Below are 18,094 nucleotides of genomic sequence, written 5' to 3'. Positions count from 1 at the left end.
GCATGCGCCTAGTGGCCGAAATAAGCTCCCGCCTAGCGGATTGGCTGTTTATAAGCACCGCGGAGGAGATCGCGGAGCCTCATTTCACTTCCAGCGGCCAGCACACTCGCGCACGCCGCCCGGAACAACCGGGAGGCGGTGCGCACGCGCAAAGTGGCCGAAATAAGCTCCCGCCTAGCGGATCGGCTGTTTATAAGTACTGCGGAGGAGATTGCGGAGCCTCATTGCACTTCCAGCGGCCAGCACACTCGCGCACGCCACCCGGTTCCACCGGGAGGCCGTGCGCACGCGCCAAGTGGCCGAAATAAGCTCCCGCCTAGCGGATCGGCTGTTTATGAGCTCTGTGGAGGAGACTGCAGAGCCTCATTGCACTTCCAGTAGCTAGGACATTCGCACACACCGCCCGGTTCCACCGGGAGGCCGTGCGCACGCGCCAGGTGGCCGAAATAAGCTCCCTTCTAGCGGACCGGCTGTTTATGAGCACCGCGGAGGAGATTGCGGAGCCTCATTAGAGAGAGATATAGAAGGCAGCAGGCTTTGATGTCTATTCATATGCAAATGAGTTAGGAAGTCATAAAATTTTATGATCTATTGATGTTGATTTATGACGTATTTTATTGGGGGTCATAAATTCTTTAGCGGGTTGGTGGCATCAAGATGGCGCCAGTCGTGACGGCGCCATCTTTGACTGTCGCCATTTTGGTTTGCTGGCGCCATTTTTAAGATGTGGATATGTATGGGCATGTATTTTTATGAATCAAGACAGGTGGAGCACCTGTGCTAGCTTTGCTAACAGCCCTCTGAGCTACCTTTGCATCCGGCCCGTACGTGTGAGACTGAAGGGGAGCCTTTTTGTTGAGAAGGCGAAGGGGAGGGGGGTGTTTGTGATAGGGTGGGGGGTTTGTGACAGGAGGCAACATTATAGATGTCAAAGTTGGCTGGAAGAGAGTCGCATATAATTTGAGAATCAATAGCTCAGCCAAAGTTATCTGAAAGCGAGAGACGCATGTAATTTGGTAAACATTGGTTTAGAGGATCAAAGGGCTTTTGTTGAGAAAATCACACTGTTACAAGTCACAAGTTATCTCTAATGTAATTTGACAAACAATAGCGGAGTCGGTATTACTGGGGCCAAGGATATGAGAAAGACCTCTTTGATGCGTCATCAACATACGACCAAAGTTATCCGATTTACCGCGACACGTGAGCTCATAGGCGTGGTGTTATCCCCGCCGAATTTAAAAGTTTGGTGCGGACGAGCATCATTTTGGAGAAGACAAGACAAGGCAAGCCATCACTCTGACGAACAGAATCGAAGCGTGTCAAAAAGTTGTTTTCGAGAATGGTTAAAGGTAAGTCATTTTACTACATTTCTCACAATAATGACAATAATAATAACAAATAATAATAATAAATAATAATAATAAGTTATTTTTATAAAACAAGATGTATTGTTTATATAATATTTGCAGACAACATCGTTTTTGCCGATGTCCACGCATCTTTTGACGACGATTTTAGCGACGTTTACCTAACACAATCAGACTACGGTGAGTCAATAGCGCATCTAAGATAGTTCTTATAGAGGGTATTAGTTACTGATTTTATTTTTTATGTCTGTATCAGATCTCGTGGCCGCGGCCACTAGAAAAAGCGTTCGGCCGACACAAGCTGCTTTCGACCGCCATATTGGAGCAGTGGAAACGACAGAGTCAGAGCGACCAGCTGTATCAGAGTCACGTGTTACTGTTGAAACCAATCCGACTGCACCCCACACCAACCGACAGGAGGCAGCGACGGATTCTGAACTACTTGAGGCTCTATCTACTTACGAAGCTTTAAACCATCATCATCAAGAGTCGACAAACAAAGTTGGAGGTATTCCTTATATTTTTTCTCTCTTTATGTGCTATCATACTTGCTATTTTCGGTATTATAAAGGATTAACTTACAGGTGAACATCGTGACACCGAGCCACAGAGAGAGAGGAAGAGGAGGAGGAAGAGGAGGGGGCACCCCTTCTACAACACCCACCACTCAAACAGCAGGGGGCCTCTAAGGTGTCGGGGTAACTGTATCTACAAAAGACGGTTACAAGAGTGCTTTAAGATTATACGTGCTCTTACAGATTTAGCCGAATCAAAATAGGTTTGTGTTGTTTCTGCTGTGTTTTGTAAAAGAAAATATAATGGATCATTCAAACCTTACGTCGACGGAGTCGGATTTCTTAGCAAACATTTCTGAAATAGATTTGCCATCATTTAACGGGGGAAGCCAAAGAAGTGACACACCACAGCTAGATTTATCAAACGTTAACAATGTGTGTACGAGTCAAATAACAGATTTGCTCAACAATGTGACCGTTGCTTTGTCAGAGGGGGAGAGACCAGACAGTCCTGTTATTCTCACTCATTTACAGACTGTCATAGATGAATTGAACAACCGAAGCCCGAATGAAGGTGGACAGAGTCCTACACAAATCCCGTCACAATTGCTAAACATGATAGCAGAATTAAACAACCATGCTAATGACAGCGACGGGCGTATCAGTCCTGACATTCCTATCCAGTTGCTAAACATCATCCAAAATCTAAATACACAGCCTCTGGTTGACCCGTTGACCACTAACTCTCGCGATTCATCACCACCGGCTGCTATTGACGCCGTTCGGCCGATATTTCAGCCTAACAACTGTGCTGTTATAACTGATCATGAAATAGACGTTATTGATGACAACACATCACCGTTTCAACACACGCCCCAACAATCTAACAACGGTTCTGTATTAGCTGACCAACGCGGCGGTTCGGTTGTAATCAACAGGCCGCATTTCAACAATGTAGAGGTGAGACGACGGCTAAATATACCATCGCAACAGAACATTAATGATTTTGCAACCTTCTACCTCCAGATTGAAGACAGAATAGATGATGTCTTGCAAGAGGTAGCTAGCAGGGCGCAAACAGGTGATGTAATTCAGATAGAGCTCGCGGCTGGTAACGATAGAGCTCACATCTGCCCGCAAACTACTGATATAAACTCTATCAGAGATAATGTATCAAACCTGCTTGAACGTTTAGCCCAATCAAATACAGAGCTTCTGGCTGATGAGAGCTTAGAGCTCATTGTACAAATAGTCACTCCATTGCGTGGTGGTGGTGGAATGCGTCGAAGGCTGCTGAACACTACCAACAGAGAGATTTTGAGGTTGAAAAAACGACACCTACACATACCTCGTAATAAAGACAATAATTTGTGTTTCGCTCTCTCGCTAACCTATCTGCTAAATGACACACTGACAACAAAACAAGCCACGAGACACGCACGGCTCTTACAGGAGAGCGTAGGATTGGATTGTCAAACACCTGTGAGTCTGGGCGATGTCCATAAATTTGAGAAAGTCCTCAAACGGAAAATAACTGTAATGTATCGAAAAGAGGACTGCCGCCCCATGACCTTTTTCGACACGCGTTACCCCAAAACAGATAACGACACTCTATTTGTCTTAAACCTCGAGGGCCACTATTACGGCGTGAAAGCTATTGAGGCCTTTGTGGGCCACGCATTCTTCTGCAGGTATTGTTACAAAGGGCATGCCAATTGGCAACAGCACCATTGTGCAGGACACTGTGGCGTTTGTCTTGATCCATGCTGTAAACAGCGACGGTTTAAACCTATCATCTGCCCCGACTGTAACAAATCTTGTCGTAATGAGGAATGCCTTATCAAACATAAAGAGTCCCGATCAATGAATCGTGCGAGCAACTGCGCTTCATACAAAAAATGCTTGGAATGTGGTCTCCGGTATTATGTGAAAGCTGATGGTACCGGTGCTAAACATCGCTGCCCCGTTAAAAAATGCGCAGTGTGTGATGAGATCATAAATCAAGATGACGCCTTATTGAACCCCCACATGTGCTACATTCAGCCCATCAAACCTCAACCACCGTGCAAAAATGTAGTCTACTACGATTTCGAAACTTATGTAGACACAAACGGTTTACACAAACCTTTTCTCATCTGCTGCAGATCGAATAGACTGACGAAGCATTGGTATGGCACAGATTGTGTTGATGAATTTCTCAGATTTTTCCGAATGCCACGGTTTAAACAAACTACGTTTGTTGCACATAATGCGAGAGGTTTTGATTCATACATACTGATAAGGAGAATGCTCGAATTAGGTCTCAAACTCGACATTCTGATGCAAGGGAGTAAAGTTCTATCATTTGTCGATTTAGACACAAAATCACGATTCATAGACTCTCTCTCATTCTTGACGATGCCTCTAAGCGCAATGCCTAAGGCCCTGGGGTTTGAAGACAAATCAAAGGGGTACTTCCCACACAAATTCAGCTCTTTAGAGCATCTAAACTACGTCGGGTGTCACCCTGACCCCATGTACTACGGCACCGAGCGAATGTCACCCTCCCAACGATCAAAGTTTGACGAGTGGTATGCCAAAGAAGCTAGCAATGTGTTTGATTTTGCTAAACAGGCAATAGCCTACTGCGAGAATGATGTTGATCTGTTAATGCAAGGGTGTGAAAAATTCAGGAGTGAGTTTTTTGAGGCCACCGGAACAGATCCATTCAATGCAGTAACAATTGCGTCGGCGTGCATGAAAGTTTTCAGAGCTAATTTTCTGACCCCTCAAACACTAGCCATTACACCATCAGACAACTATATGCGTCAGTACAAAGCTTTCTCACACGATTCTATTCAGTACATGCAATGGATCATGCACAGTCAAAATATCCAAATTAGACACGCATTGAACGGTGGTGAAGTTAGGATAGACAACTACTTTGTAGATGGTTATTGTGAAATCGGGGGCGTAAAAATAGTGTTTGAGTATTTCGGTTGTTATCACCACGGCTGCGCAGAATGCTTCGACCTCTCTAAAATATGCCCGACAACCAAACGCCCTTTTCAGGAGAGGTTTGATAAAACACAAAAGAAAATTCAGGATCTACAGCTTAGACAGGATGTGTACCTTGTAATTATGTGGGAGCATGAATGGTTGCAAATGAAAAAGATGGACATAGAGGTGAAGGAATTCCTTAAAAAATCCAAATTTCCTACACCGCTCAAACCGAGGCAGGCTCTTTTTGGGGGCCGAACAAACGCATTCGTTTTAAAATACACGGCAGAGCCAGACGAGCGTGTGTTGTATGTTGATGTGACATCATTGTATCCTTTCATCAACAGTACAGCCACCTACCCAATCGATCATCCAACGATTATCCACGGTGATTTTAAAGACCCTAGGTCGTATTTTGGTTTCATCAGCGCCACAGTCAACCCACCCCGTGGTTTATATTTTCCCGTCCTACCGTTCAAAACAGCTAAAGGTAAACTCGTCTTCACACTGTGTCGTACATGCGCCGAGTGTAACAACCAGCAGACGGCGTGTACACATAGTGATGAGCAAAGATCGTTGACAGGTGTTTGGACAACCCCTGAATTTGTTAAGGCACTAGATCTCGGGTACACGGTTGCGGAAATTACAGAAGTGTGGCATTACACAAGAACGAGCGACACAATTTTCCGTGATTACATGCGAACATTTCTAAAAGGTAAACAAGAATCTTCAGGTTATCCAGCTCACGTGGTCAACCAGGCTGATAGAGAAAGATACATAGAAGAGTATGCCGTTCATCAAGGTATCCAACTCGATCCTTCCAAAATTGCTGTAAACCCTGGCAAAAGACAAGTGTCAAAACTCTGTCTTAACAATCTGTGGGGAAAACTAGCGCAACGTGACAACATGGTAAACACAAAAATTGTGACAAAATCAGAGGATTTTTTTGAGCTTCTGTTTTCAGGTCTGTACAATGTGAAATTCTTCCATTTTATCAATGAGAAGCTCTCAATTGTGCAGTATTGTATCAACACAAACAATGAGATCCCCGCCTCAAAAACATCAAACGTGGCTGCAGCGTGTTTCACAACAGCCTATGCACGCTTAAAAATGTACAGCTATTTAGAAATTTTACAGAGGCGTGTCCTTTACACCGATACAGACAGCCTTGTGTACACTGTGAAGCCAGGTGAAAGTGTTCTCCCTCTAGGTGATTATCTGGGTGATTTGACAGATGAGCTTTCGAACGACAGCATTTTAGAATTCGTCTCAGCCGGTCCCAAAACATACGCTTACAAAACACGAGGATCATCTCAGACGGTCATGAAGGTGAAGGGTATCACACAAAGTCACGAAAGCGCTCGCAGCATCAATCTCGATAGCATGCGCAATTTGGTTCAAGGGTACATAGATACAGCATGTGCAAACTCAGATGTGCTATACGCCCCCCAACATAACATCGTTCGCGATAAGAGAGGGTTTCATCTCAGAAACATGTCATTTTCCAAGCGGCTTCGTGTGGTGTACGATAAAAGAAGGCTGCTAGAGCGAGGCACCACTGAACCGTTTGGCTACTGATATTTCTATCTATCCATACGTGTGTCTACGTGTGTGGAAATGGCTTTTAATCAGATTGAATTCGACCCCAGATTAGAACTTCCTTTCTCATCTTTAGTCGCAGGGCCTTCAGGGTGTGGGAAGACTTTCTTTGTAAAAAATGTATTGCAAAATCCTGAACATGTTCTAAGAAAAAAACCTGATAATATTGTCTGGGTTTATACAGCACATCAACCAATGTACGATGAACTCAAAAACCTGAATAAAGACATTGTTTTTATCAAGGGGCTGCCTGAATCTTTTGATGACGAGAAGCTGTTCCCGCCACACCAGCACCATCTACTGATTCTGGATGACATCATCTTCCAAGCTTCGGATAACCCCGAAGTGGTCCGAATATTCACCCAATATAGACATCATAAAAATTTAAGCGTTATAATGCTAACGCAGAATGTATTCCATCAGGGCAAATTTAGCCGTACTATTAGTTTAAACAGTAATTATTTGATTTTGTTCAAAAACCCCCGTGATAAACAGCAGGTGAGTGTCCTGGCGAATCAAATTTCTCCCGGCAACCGGAAGTTTTTCCTGGAATGCTTTGAAGATGCTACAAGAGAGCCGCATGGGTATTTACTGGTAGATTTGACACCTTCATGCCCAGAACAATATAGACTACGTACAGGTGTACTACATAACCAGTGGCCTGTCGTTTATATACCCAAACAATAAAACGATGACGAGGCTTTTAAAAACAAACGCACCGTTACTCAAATCTCTGTTTACATCCAAACCGGCCAAACGTAAGCATTTGCTACTCAGAGGCCCTAGTAGTCTGGTGAAAGCGTTATGTGAGATTGCTCTAAATCTTCTTAAAGGACATGTACCCTTAAAATCAAAACTTTACAAGAGACTTAAAAAGCAAAAGAAAAATATCCGCTTTTTGGCTGATAAGAAAAATACTTTGAAGAAGAAAAGAGCTGTGTTAGTTCAGAAAGGTGGTTTTATATTACCGTTGCTGGCCGCTTTCGCACCTGTTCTCGGGAGTGTCATTAGCGGCTTTATGAGCAAATCATAAAAAATGAGTTTGAAAACGGCTCAGAAAATGTTCCTGATTTCACCTTATCAGTTCGAGAGGCTGAATCGACCCGCTCCGACCATCCGTGATACAGCAGAGCATTCTTTGGATGAAGAGATGAAACAGGTTTTGGATAATAAAAATTTAAATCAATATGAAAAGATCAAAATTTATCAGACCTTAATGCAGCGTTACATGGGGCTGGTCAAACAAAAAGACTCCGAGCAAATTCCTATTACGATTCGCAACGAAGCCAATGAGGAGGGAGAAAGAAAGACCGGAGATGAGACCACGATCGAGGTGACAGGTAGACGCTATGAGGATATCTTGGACGCCATAGGTCCACGTTTTCGGCGTAACGCCAACTATGTGCTGAAAAGACTGTCGGCAGAAGATGTAAGCTGGACACCGTTAAGTGAATTTATTTTTAGAGGGAAAACTATCAAAGGCTCCCATATGAGCGATCTGTTGAGACATTTGTGCGCGAGTGGGAAAAAAATCAACGAGAAACCGATAGGATGGAGTGAATTTCTCCGGACGCTAGCCCGATTAAACCTGCCGGAAACAAGTATCTCCAACCCCTTGGCTCGCGCAGATTTTAAACGTTTGAAATACGCTACAGGTGAAGATGCGGATGTTTCTTATGCAGAAGATGTAAACGTGATGAATAAGAGAAAAAGAAAAAGAACGTCGCCGATAGTAAAATGGGTTAGTTATTAGATGATACTCTATTGTTGTTAGTGAAAAAAAAAACACATGACTCTGTAACTCTCTTTAACAATGTTTATTGAATAAAAGAGATTTTTATAAAACATTAACACGGTTTCAGACAATGACATTTTTTAAATTTATGCAATGAACATGATGTTTGCCCGCCGCACATCCGGTCTGGCCTTCGACATTTTTTGACAAACTCACTAACCATGGCGTCGTTATGGAGAGGATCCGAATTGTAATGAGTCAACACTTCGTGATAGGTGAGGCCCCGCCCACGTTGACTTAGATAATACACGCAATGTTGACCGCAGGTGTCTGTGAGCTCGTGTTGCAACTGCCCGTTCTGATAGTCGACCCGTTTAGAATGCTTCTTCAGAAATCTGTATATACTCGACGGGTAGTACGGGCTGTCCGGTGGCAGACCAAAAGGATCAAAGAATGTGGCCGAACCGTCCGATTCTAAAGTCAAAGCGAGCCAGTGCTCACCGGGTAAATGTCTTGGATGCGTGTTGACGATGTAATATTTTGGAGGCGGGTCTCTGACGTCAGCTAACTCATCCGATGCGAAAACACCCCCGAATAATGCTCTCTGCATCCGGGTCATAATCATGTCCAGTTCACGACCGTTCATAGCGTTAATAATAGTCCATCAATACTTCCCTCTTAGCATTAATTTCGATAAGCGAATCGTATGCAGCATATACGATAAGGGTCGCTGTTTGTGGTAATGGGGTTCTGAAGCGCAAATCGAGTCTCAGGACCCCGTTATTCACAGGTGACAAAGCCCCGGAATCATCTACCTGACTTAAATTGAAAACAAAAAGTGAGTAGCCTTGACTAAAATCCTGTTGATCGATACAAAGAGGTAGGTCTTTCAGAAAACGTCCTGTTGCTGTGTATAAATTATGAAATTCACGTGTACATATCCCAGCTTCGAAATTGGGCTGAAAAGCTTTGGCAGGTATTTGTCGACCTTCGTGGCTGAGAGCTAAATACTCTATGTTATAATGCAAAAAATTAAACGGGTTTAAATCTCTCCGACCCATGAAACTGTTGTGGTTTACGAGAGCTATTACAATTTGCTTGGGGATGTGGCCGAGGAATAGATTATCCTGATGACAAATTCGTGAGTTTTGTGGTATACTGAAGGTCTTCATATTGATTCTGGTCAACGGATAAAGGGCGTTACCTTTCTGTAAAGCGGCGGCGTGACCTATCGCCACAGCCGGTGAAATTGATACTTTTTTCACAAATAACGATGCTCCTAGTATTTTGAGACACGAATCACTGTCTGGAGCGCTCATGAGACAGAAATCATCAGAAGCTCTAGTTAACTTTAGACGTAGATCCACATTATTCAATAGATGGCGTTCGGAAAAGAAAATATCTCCATGAAGCGGCCCCGTGAGATGGAATTCACGTGAGCCGGCAATCTGCTGTGCGCGCCGCACAAAACCAGCGTTAGCCACGCCCTCTTCGACCGAAATCGCGTCCATACGCCCCCTAGTGTCCATAGCGAACATTCCTGCTGTGAATTGTGACTCCAAAGAATCTTTTGAAAAATTTAACAGCAGCTCGATGATGGATCTGTATGCGTGTGTAGCACTAGATTGTGAGATTAACCGCCCACCCAACGAAATATCTAATTGACTAAAAATTGTGTTTATAGGGAAATTCACGATGCCGACTTGCTCCTGCGGTGGAATATTTGTCCCATCCCTACGCGTCACCTTTGCACGGAGATGTAGTAAAGTGTCAGATAAATCTAAATATTTTGAGCCGTCCCCGGGGATAAAGAACTCTATAGGCCCCTGATCCACAATTGCTGACAATGGCTGGAATTCGACATATGAGCTATCTTCTATGGAGAATTGGGTCAAGGGAGCGCTAAAAAGGTCCAGACTTGATAAAGTCGCCTCGTGGCTCTTGAAATGTAGAAGGGCCATTTTTTAAGAGAAAATATCTGTCTTGCGTCTTCTCCGCTTTTTCCTGACAACTGGTCTGAGACCGGTGGAGCGTCTTTTCCTTTTAACGGTCCTCTTTCTCCGCCCCCCAGGGTGGATCGTCCCACGTGACAATACAGCAAGCCCGGAACCTTCTTGCTCGGGGCCTTGTTTCTGGTGGATTCTTTGAATGACGCGCCCCGCTACATCCGTTGCTATGTTTTTAGCGGCGGCTTGGAGATGTGGCTTCGCCAAGTTAAACCCGTTTTTGAACAAAGGCATCACGAAACGAAATAATTTTGCAAAAATAGATCCAATTCCACGTCCATACTGAACCGGTGCGCCCGCGTAACCTTGAAAAGAGCCCCCCACTTGTGTTTCGTAATAATCGACAAAACGGTACAAATCAGGGTGCATTGACGATGACGTCATTTTTTTTTTTTTTTTTTTTTTTTTTTATTTCGATCTAAAATGCAGAGTGAGAATAACCTTCCCGTATTCGAAATCTAACGGGTTGTTCTGTTAATTTTTTTTTTTATTTCGATCTAAAATGTAGAGTGAGAATAACCTTCCCGTATTCGAAATCTAACGGGTTGTTCTGGTCTGATCGCAGGTAAACCGAAATGGTTTCAATATGGCTCCTGCACACATCTAAATAGTAAACCGGATTAAAAGTCCTGTTCACAACTTCTCCGTAATTCCCTTCTATCGGTAGAGTTCGAAGCATGGGGGCGTACGCGTCGCCAACTGTCTGATGGTGGATGATGTCTGTGTAGATGAACATAAAATATGATCCGGCTCTTATATCGGCAGGATGTTGTGCGTTGACGCCTTCCGGTTTAAGTGACAGCCAATTCTCGGGATTTATCCCGACAATATACGCCAGGGGGCTCTTGAACATAATTCTCAATCCTTCTTCGCCCGAAAACATGAATCTCTGTTTATGCTGATCAAATCGGACGTCAATCTTTTTGCAACTCGCTTTAGTTAATAGAGTTTGAATGTCCAAAGCTAACGAGTCATAATTTTGATAAACACCTCCCCTTGTTTTGAGCATATGTCGAGTTTCTGAGTCGTCTTGGAATGTATCACCTCTAGGGAGCGGATTTTTAGGTTGTTTTAGATAAAAGTTCCGTTTTTTCTCAGGGATGGTTGGGATTGTGTTGACGTACGATATTTCGCACAGGCCAACCTCCCACGAGCCTTTTAAATCAATATGTTGAGCCAGCTCCGTTTTAAATTCTGTGAGCGTGTTTGCACTAAAAAGATGTACACTTGCGTTTGACGCTAATGTGACGTAGAATTCTCTCTGGTGGTCACCCATCTTGTAATTTCCACAGAATGGCCGTTTTAGAGATCGTCAGATGTTTTTAATACTCTTTGTGGGTACCCAACTGTCGAATTTGGATGGCCAGCCCACCCAGTGGACGAGGGACTCGCGTTTACCTGACACGGTGCGTGATTTAAGAATTTTCTGTATGCGAAAAATTTTATTTTTTTTTATTTGCACTTTTTGTAATTCCGCCTCGTAGAAACTCCCTTCTACAGGCATACCATCCAAATCTGATATTTTATAGACGGGAGGAACGCGGTGGAGACGCTGTCTTATTGTGAAAATTTCATCCGTGTAACTTTGTAAATAACCTTTTTCAAAATTCCCTTTTATTTTGGAAATTCGCACAGTGTCGCCCGGTGCGAACCGGAACTTGTTCTCCCGTCGGAAAGGATTTCGTGCGTAGAGGTTAGTGAAAACGACATTCTTATTCTCCTCGTTTACAGCGTTAGGTGCCATTTTTATACTGCTGTGAAAACTGTCGTTATAACTGACAATAAAATCCTGAATTACATCCACGTATCTGTGTGTGTTCTTAGCTGTGAAATACCTCCACATGCGGGATTTTAATGTTTTGTTGAATCTCTCGACCGTCTGGGCTTTAGTGTCTGAGACGGTGGAAAAATGTGTAATATTGTGCTTTCTCATTAATTTCTGGAAATGTTTGTTAAAAAACTCCGTCCCTTTATCTGTTTGAAGGCGTAATGGTGAACCGCTAACTGCTAGGATATCTTCAAATGCTTCGCTAACGTGGGTACCTGTTTTTGCTTTCAAAACGCGTACATACGCGCGTTTCGAAAATATATCGATTACGGTTAGTAAATATTTATCTGATGGTGGATGATGTCTGTGTAGATGAACATAAAATATGATCCGGCTCTTATATCGGCAGGATGTTGTGCGTTGACGCCTTCCGGTTTAAGTGACAGCCAATTCTCGGGATTTATCCCGACAATATACGCCAGGGGGCTCTTGAACATAATTCTCAATCCTTCTTCGCCCGAAAACATGAATCTCTGTTTATGCTGATCAAATCGGACGTCAATCTTTTTGCAACTCGCTTTAGTTAATAGAGTTTGAATGTCCAAAGCTAACGAGTCATAATTTTGATAAACACCTCCCCTTGTTTTGAGCATATGTCGAGTTTCTGAGTCGTCTTGGAATGTATCACCTCTAGGGAGCGGATTTTTAGGTTGTTTTAGATAAAAGTTCCGTTTTTTCTCAGGGATGGTTGGAATTGTGTTGACGTACGATATTTCGCACAGGCCAACCTCCCACGAGCCTTTTAAATCAATATGTTGAGCCAGCTCCGTTTTAAATTCTGTGAGCGTGTTTGCACTAAAAAGATGTACACTTGCGTTTGACGCTAATGTGACGTAGAATTCTCTCTGGTGGTCACCCATCTTGTAATTTCCACAGAATGGCCGTTTTAGAGATCGTCAGATGTTTTTAATACTCTTTGTGGGTACCCAACTGTCGAATTTGGATGGCCAGCCCACCCAGTGGACGAGGGACTCGCGTTTACCTGACACGGTGCGTGATTTAAGAATTTTCTGTATGCGAAAAATTTTATTTTTTTTTATTTGCACTTTTTGTAATTCCGCCTCGTAGAAACTCCCTTCTACAGGCATACCATCCAAATCTGATATTTTATAGACGGGAGGAACGCGGTGGAGACGCTGTCTTATTGTGAAAATTTCATCCGTGTAACTTTGTAAATAACCTTTTTCAAAATTCCCTCTTATTTTGGAAATTCGCACAGTGTCGCCCGGTGCGAACCGGAACTTGTTCTCCCGTCGGAAAGGATTTCGTGCGTAGAGGTTAGTGAAAACGACATTCTTATTCTCCTCGTTTACAGCGTTAGGTGCCATTTTTATACTGCTGTGAAAACTGTCGTTATAACTGACAATAAAATCCTGAATTACATCCACGTATCTGTGTGTGTTCTTAGCTGTGAAATACCTCCACATGCGGGATTTTAATGTTTTGTTGAATCTCTCGACCGTCTGGGCTTTAGTGTCTGAGACGGTGGAAAAATGTGTAATATTGTGCTTTCTCATTAATTTCTGGAAATGTTTGTTAAAAAACTCCGTCCCTTTATCTGTTTGAAGGCGTAATGGTGAACCGCTAACTGCTAGGATATCTTCAAATGCTTCGCTAACGTGGGTACCTGTTTTTGCTTTCAAAACGCGTACATACGCGCGTTTCGAAAATATATCGATTACGGTTAGTAAATATTTATAACCATCGTTGTAACGCGCAAGTGATTGCAAATCGCATAAATCTGCCTGGAACTCTCTCATAGGCCCTCGAACAAAAACTTTATTTCTAGGAAAAGTTATTCTGGCTGGTCTGTGTAAAGTGTATGCGTCCTGATCGGATAAAAAAGCTTTTACTTTTTTAATGTTGGTGTTTTTACAGCTATCCACCGCCCCTCTATGCAGGCGTCTCTCTCCCCCAAAACTAGCTGGATTCTCAGCAGAAAAATAGAGTTTGTGAAGACACCTGTCGCCACCCATTGTTAGATCAGTTCTGGCGGATAACAGATTGTGACGCTGTTAATAAAACAAACAGGTATGATATCTTACGATTTCGAATTGAATAAACACAGAGAAACGGTCACTTTTCCGGTCACAATAGTTTATTACAGAAAAATCAAACTAGTTCTTAAAAATTAGCTGCCCCCCTCAGGCCTCACACACACACACACACACACACTGAGCTTTTAGGCCTCGTCGGCGCAGTTAATGGAGATGAGCAATTCGGAGACCACGGCTGGAGCGTTGTCCTCGGTGAAAGTGGACACCAGCACCTCGGTTACGTCCACAAAGTCCTTATCTTGCACCTTGTTTTTCGCCACCTTTATGTTACCGCGACGGTTCACCAGCGCCTTAACAAACCTTTTGAAGTTCTCGTTGGATAGGTTTTCCAGCGCGTCCAACACGAGCCCCTTTTTAGTGGGCATTATTTCAAATTTTAGCGGGGAGTTAAGTCGAGAAGTTAGTAAACGTGCGAGATGAGAGGTCCGAACGCACTGCTGCTGCTTTGAGCGGTCTCTCGCTTTCGATTTGGTTTTTTTTTTTTTTTCCCCCTGTGTAGGCGTGTCTCTCGCCCTAAAACTAACAGGATTCTTAGCAACAATTATAAAGTCTCTGAAGACAACTCATGCCATTGAATAAACACAGAGAGACAGTCACTTTTCCGGTCACAATAGTTTATTACATAAAAAAAAAAATCAAACTAGTTCTTAAAAAAACATTACTAGTAAACGGAAACACGTGTAAAACATGGTAAAAACATCTTTCTATAAATCCTAAGGTTTAACATAACGCAGGAATGAAGATAGCATAGTTGGTGTTACTTTAAACTTTTTTAGCTGGCCCCCTGTTACATCTAAAAGTACTGTTAGGAAAGCCTTCAACCGGCTCCACATTTTTTTCACAATACCTCCCATTCTGTTTTTCCAAACGTTCTGAATAATAGAGCGACTTCGCTGCTGCTCAACACAGTGTCACGCGCTTCTTGTTTTATCGCACGGAGCCGTGTAAAGATCTTGCACTCGTGAGCTAGGTCATGTAGAATGGCAGAAACAGAATTGCGAATGTTTATAAGGGGTGCAGAGGTTTTAAAATAGAAAAACATTGTCGACAACGTGTGGAGGAAGTCAGCATTACACAACTCAGCCATCACTGTTTCATAATTCGCGTAGAAATAAAAGTCTCGATCCTCAACATACAAGCACGTGTGCGCCATTTGGCTGAGATCATCAAGAGCACATCCGTCACAGTTAGATTTAGCATGCTTAATCAATGCATCATACAAAAGATGAACAACCATCAGTTTTAGACGTGTGTAATCTTCAATAACCAACCAATTAAGTGGTTCGACACACATATTATACTCTGAGCCTTGCTGTGTGTTGATTTTCCCAGGCGTCGAGCTCATCGAAGGAACGACCCCAAACTCAAGGGCCTGCTGAGGGTCATCACCCTCCTCAAAATCAGCGGGCAGGTGCGATTCTGCCTCTTCGAGTAAGACTCTAATGTCAGCAGTAGTCAAGTTGGGCAAATCCATGCCGTTTTCAGGATAGCGTGCGCAGGCGTCATCAAACAATTCGATGGCTCGTGACGAGGACCACGGTTCATGCTGTTGCGGTCTCTGCTGCTCCTCCTGCTGTTGCTCCCCCGAGGTTTCAGGGGTTTCAAACACGTCAAAAGTTGATGACAAGGCTCCATAGAGAGAATCGGGTTGCAGATCGTCGAGGCATATGGGTGAGAGGCATTCGCTCGGGTCGGGTGTAGGTAGTGGAAGAATCTCAAACCTTTCCGCCCATGTCTCAGGCCGCACTGGTGTTGGTTCCGGCGATGCGATGAAAGTTGTGTCAGCATCGTCTGCTTCCGCCTCAGAGTTTTCAGGGGTGGACCAGAATGTGATGTCAGGCCCATGCTCCATAGGTATAAAACGTGGTAAAAGTCTTCTGGCAAGCATTTTTTGGGCCATTGTCTTTCCAGCGTCTGTGCGTGTGTGAAAGAGAAGTCTGGGGACCTGGCTTTATAGAGTTATGCTAATGACTATCACCCCCTCAACTTTCATTGACTGCAGGTGAGAAAAAGATGGAGGCTAGGAGGGGTTAGGAGGAGGAACAGAGTCTTGTGTGTTGAAGAGGGCCTGGGGTTTAAACTTAATTTTTTTAGTAAGGGTTAATCTAAAGCCAGTTTACGTTTCACTCCGACGACATTTGTCCAGACACGGCTTGATAGAAAAAGCCCTGTAATACTCTCACCATAAGCTTGCATCTTCTGATCCCATTCGGATAACGGTATATTCAAAATTGTCTGGAAAACACCGCATTCGCTGTTGAACACTTCAAGTTTTAGAAACATTAAATCGATTAGCTCTCCGTCTTCTACCCCATCAACAGTTTGAGGAGAAACTTTCAGCCGGAAAAAACATCTCCCGCTGGCTGTGATTTTTGAAATCCAAGTTGCATTCAGCTCACCTTCTAACCCGTATTCCTTGAGAAATTCAGTCAAAACCTCTGGCAAGAGTTGATTTAAGACAGCCCAGTCATTCGAGTTCAACGAGCCAAACGCACCTGTCTGCTCACAAGTGTTGTTGTTGTTGTTGATGTTTGAACCGGAGCTCTCTTGGTTTCTCATGAAGAAAGACAACTCACCAGTCTCGTAAAAAAAACTAAATCCCCATAGAGTCTCTGGTGTTAGCTGCCAGCTCCGTTCAAGTTTTTCTGTAGGCCTTTGTTGCATGCGCCTGAGATACATTTGCTTCTTTCTAGGGGCATCTAGCAGGCCATCGGGGCCTCTGCGGCAAAGATGGATACTGACCGGCGTTTCTGCTATCATGATTCGAGCTTCAGGTTTGCAGTTTAACACCACAGCTTTAGCTCTTTTTTCTATGAACTATCAGCACGATACTCTCGCGTAAATATACGAACAACAGGTCCAGCCCCTCTCTCAAACCACACCTCTGTGTATCACGTGTTTTTTTTTTTAAAAAATCAGGATATGTTTTAAACTTAGACAGCCTTCATAAAAAACAGAGGCCTTCGTCTGTCTCCCTCCAAAATTAAACGGTTCAAACAGTCTCTACAGCATATCCTTGGCCCCAGTAATACCGACTCCGCTATTGTTTGTCAAATTACATTAGAGATAACTTGTGACTTGTAACAGTGTGATTTTCTCAACAAAAGCCCTTTGATCCTCTAAACCAATGTTTACCAAATTACATGCGTCTCTCGCTTTCAGATAACTTTGGCTGAGCTATTGATTCTCAAATTATATGCGACTCTCTTCCAGCCAACTTTGACATCTATAATGTTGCCTCCTGTCACAAACCCCCCACCCTATCACAAACACCCCCCTCCCCTTCGCCTTCTCAACAAAAAGGCTCCCCTTCAGTCTCACACGTACGGGCCGGATGCAAAGGTAGCTCAGAGGGCTGTTAGCAAAGCTAGCACAGGTGCTCCACCTGTCTTGATTCATAAAAATACATGCCCATACATATCCACATCTTAAAAATGGCGCCAGCAAACCAAAATGGCGACAGTCAAAGATGGCGCCGTCACGACTGGCGCCATCTTGATGCCACCAACCTGCTAAAGAATTTATGACCCCCAATAAAATACGTCATAAATCAACATCAATAGATCATAAAATTTTATGACTTCCTAACTCATTTGCATATGAATAGACATCAAAGCCTGCTGCCTTCTATATCTCTCTCTCATTGCCCTTCCAGCGGCCGGCACACTCGCGCACGCTTCCTGGTCCCACCGGGAGGCCGTGCGCACGCACCAAGTGGCCGAAATAAGCTCCCGCCTAGCGGACCGGCTGTTTATAAGCACCGCGGAGGAGACCGCAGAGCCTCATTGCACTTCCAGCGGCCAGCACACTCGCGCACGCTTCCCTGTTCCACCGGGAGGCCGTGCGCACGCGCCAGGTGGCCGAAATAAGCTCCCTTCTAGCGGATTGGCTGTTTATAAGCACCGCGGAGGAGATCGCAGAGCCTCATTGCACTTCCAGCGGCCAGCACACTCGCGCACACCGCTCGGCTCCACCGGGAGGCCGTGCGCACGCGCCGTGGCCGAA

General features: G+C 44.0%; 2 long non-coding RNA genes across 2 annotated transcripts; both read left to right on the top strand.

The window, feature by feature from the left end:
• Positions 1-1,224: 1,224 nt before the first annotated feature.
• On the top strand, positions 1,225-6,766 carry LOC148379539 (uncharacterized). Its single transcript, XR_015855503.1, has 4 exons — positions 1,225-1,352; positions 1,473-1,550; positions 1,627-1,878; positions 1,955-6,766. It is a non-coding gene; the product is annotated as an uncharacterized LOC148379539 (long non-coding RNA).
• Positions 6,767-13,288: 6,522 nt separating this feature from the next.
• On the top strand, positions 13,289-15,675 carry LOC148379538 (uncharacterized). Its single transcript, XR_015855454.1, has 3 exons — positions 13,289-13,309; positions 15,422-15,500; positions 15,575-15,675. It is a non-coding gene; the product is annotated as an uncharacterized LOC148379538 (long non-coding RNA).
• Positions 15,676-18,094: the final 2,419 nt, after the last annotated feature.

This window comes from Syngnathus floridae, chromosome 22, assembly GCF_059516105.1.
Source record: "Syngnathus floridae isolate MCC-2025c chromosome 22, RoL_Sflo_1.0, whole genome shotgun sequence".
Lineage (NCBI taxonomy): Eukaryota > Metazoa > Chordata > Actinopteri > Syngnathiformes > Syngnathidae > Syngnathus > Syngnathus floridae.
This window is presented reverse-complemented; position numbering and strand designations above follow the sequence as displayed.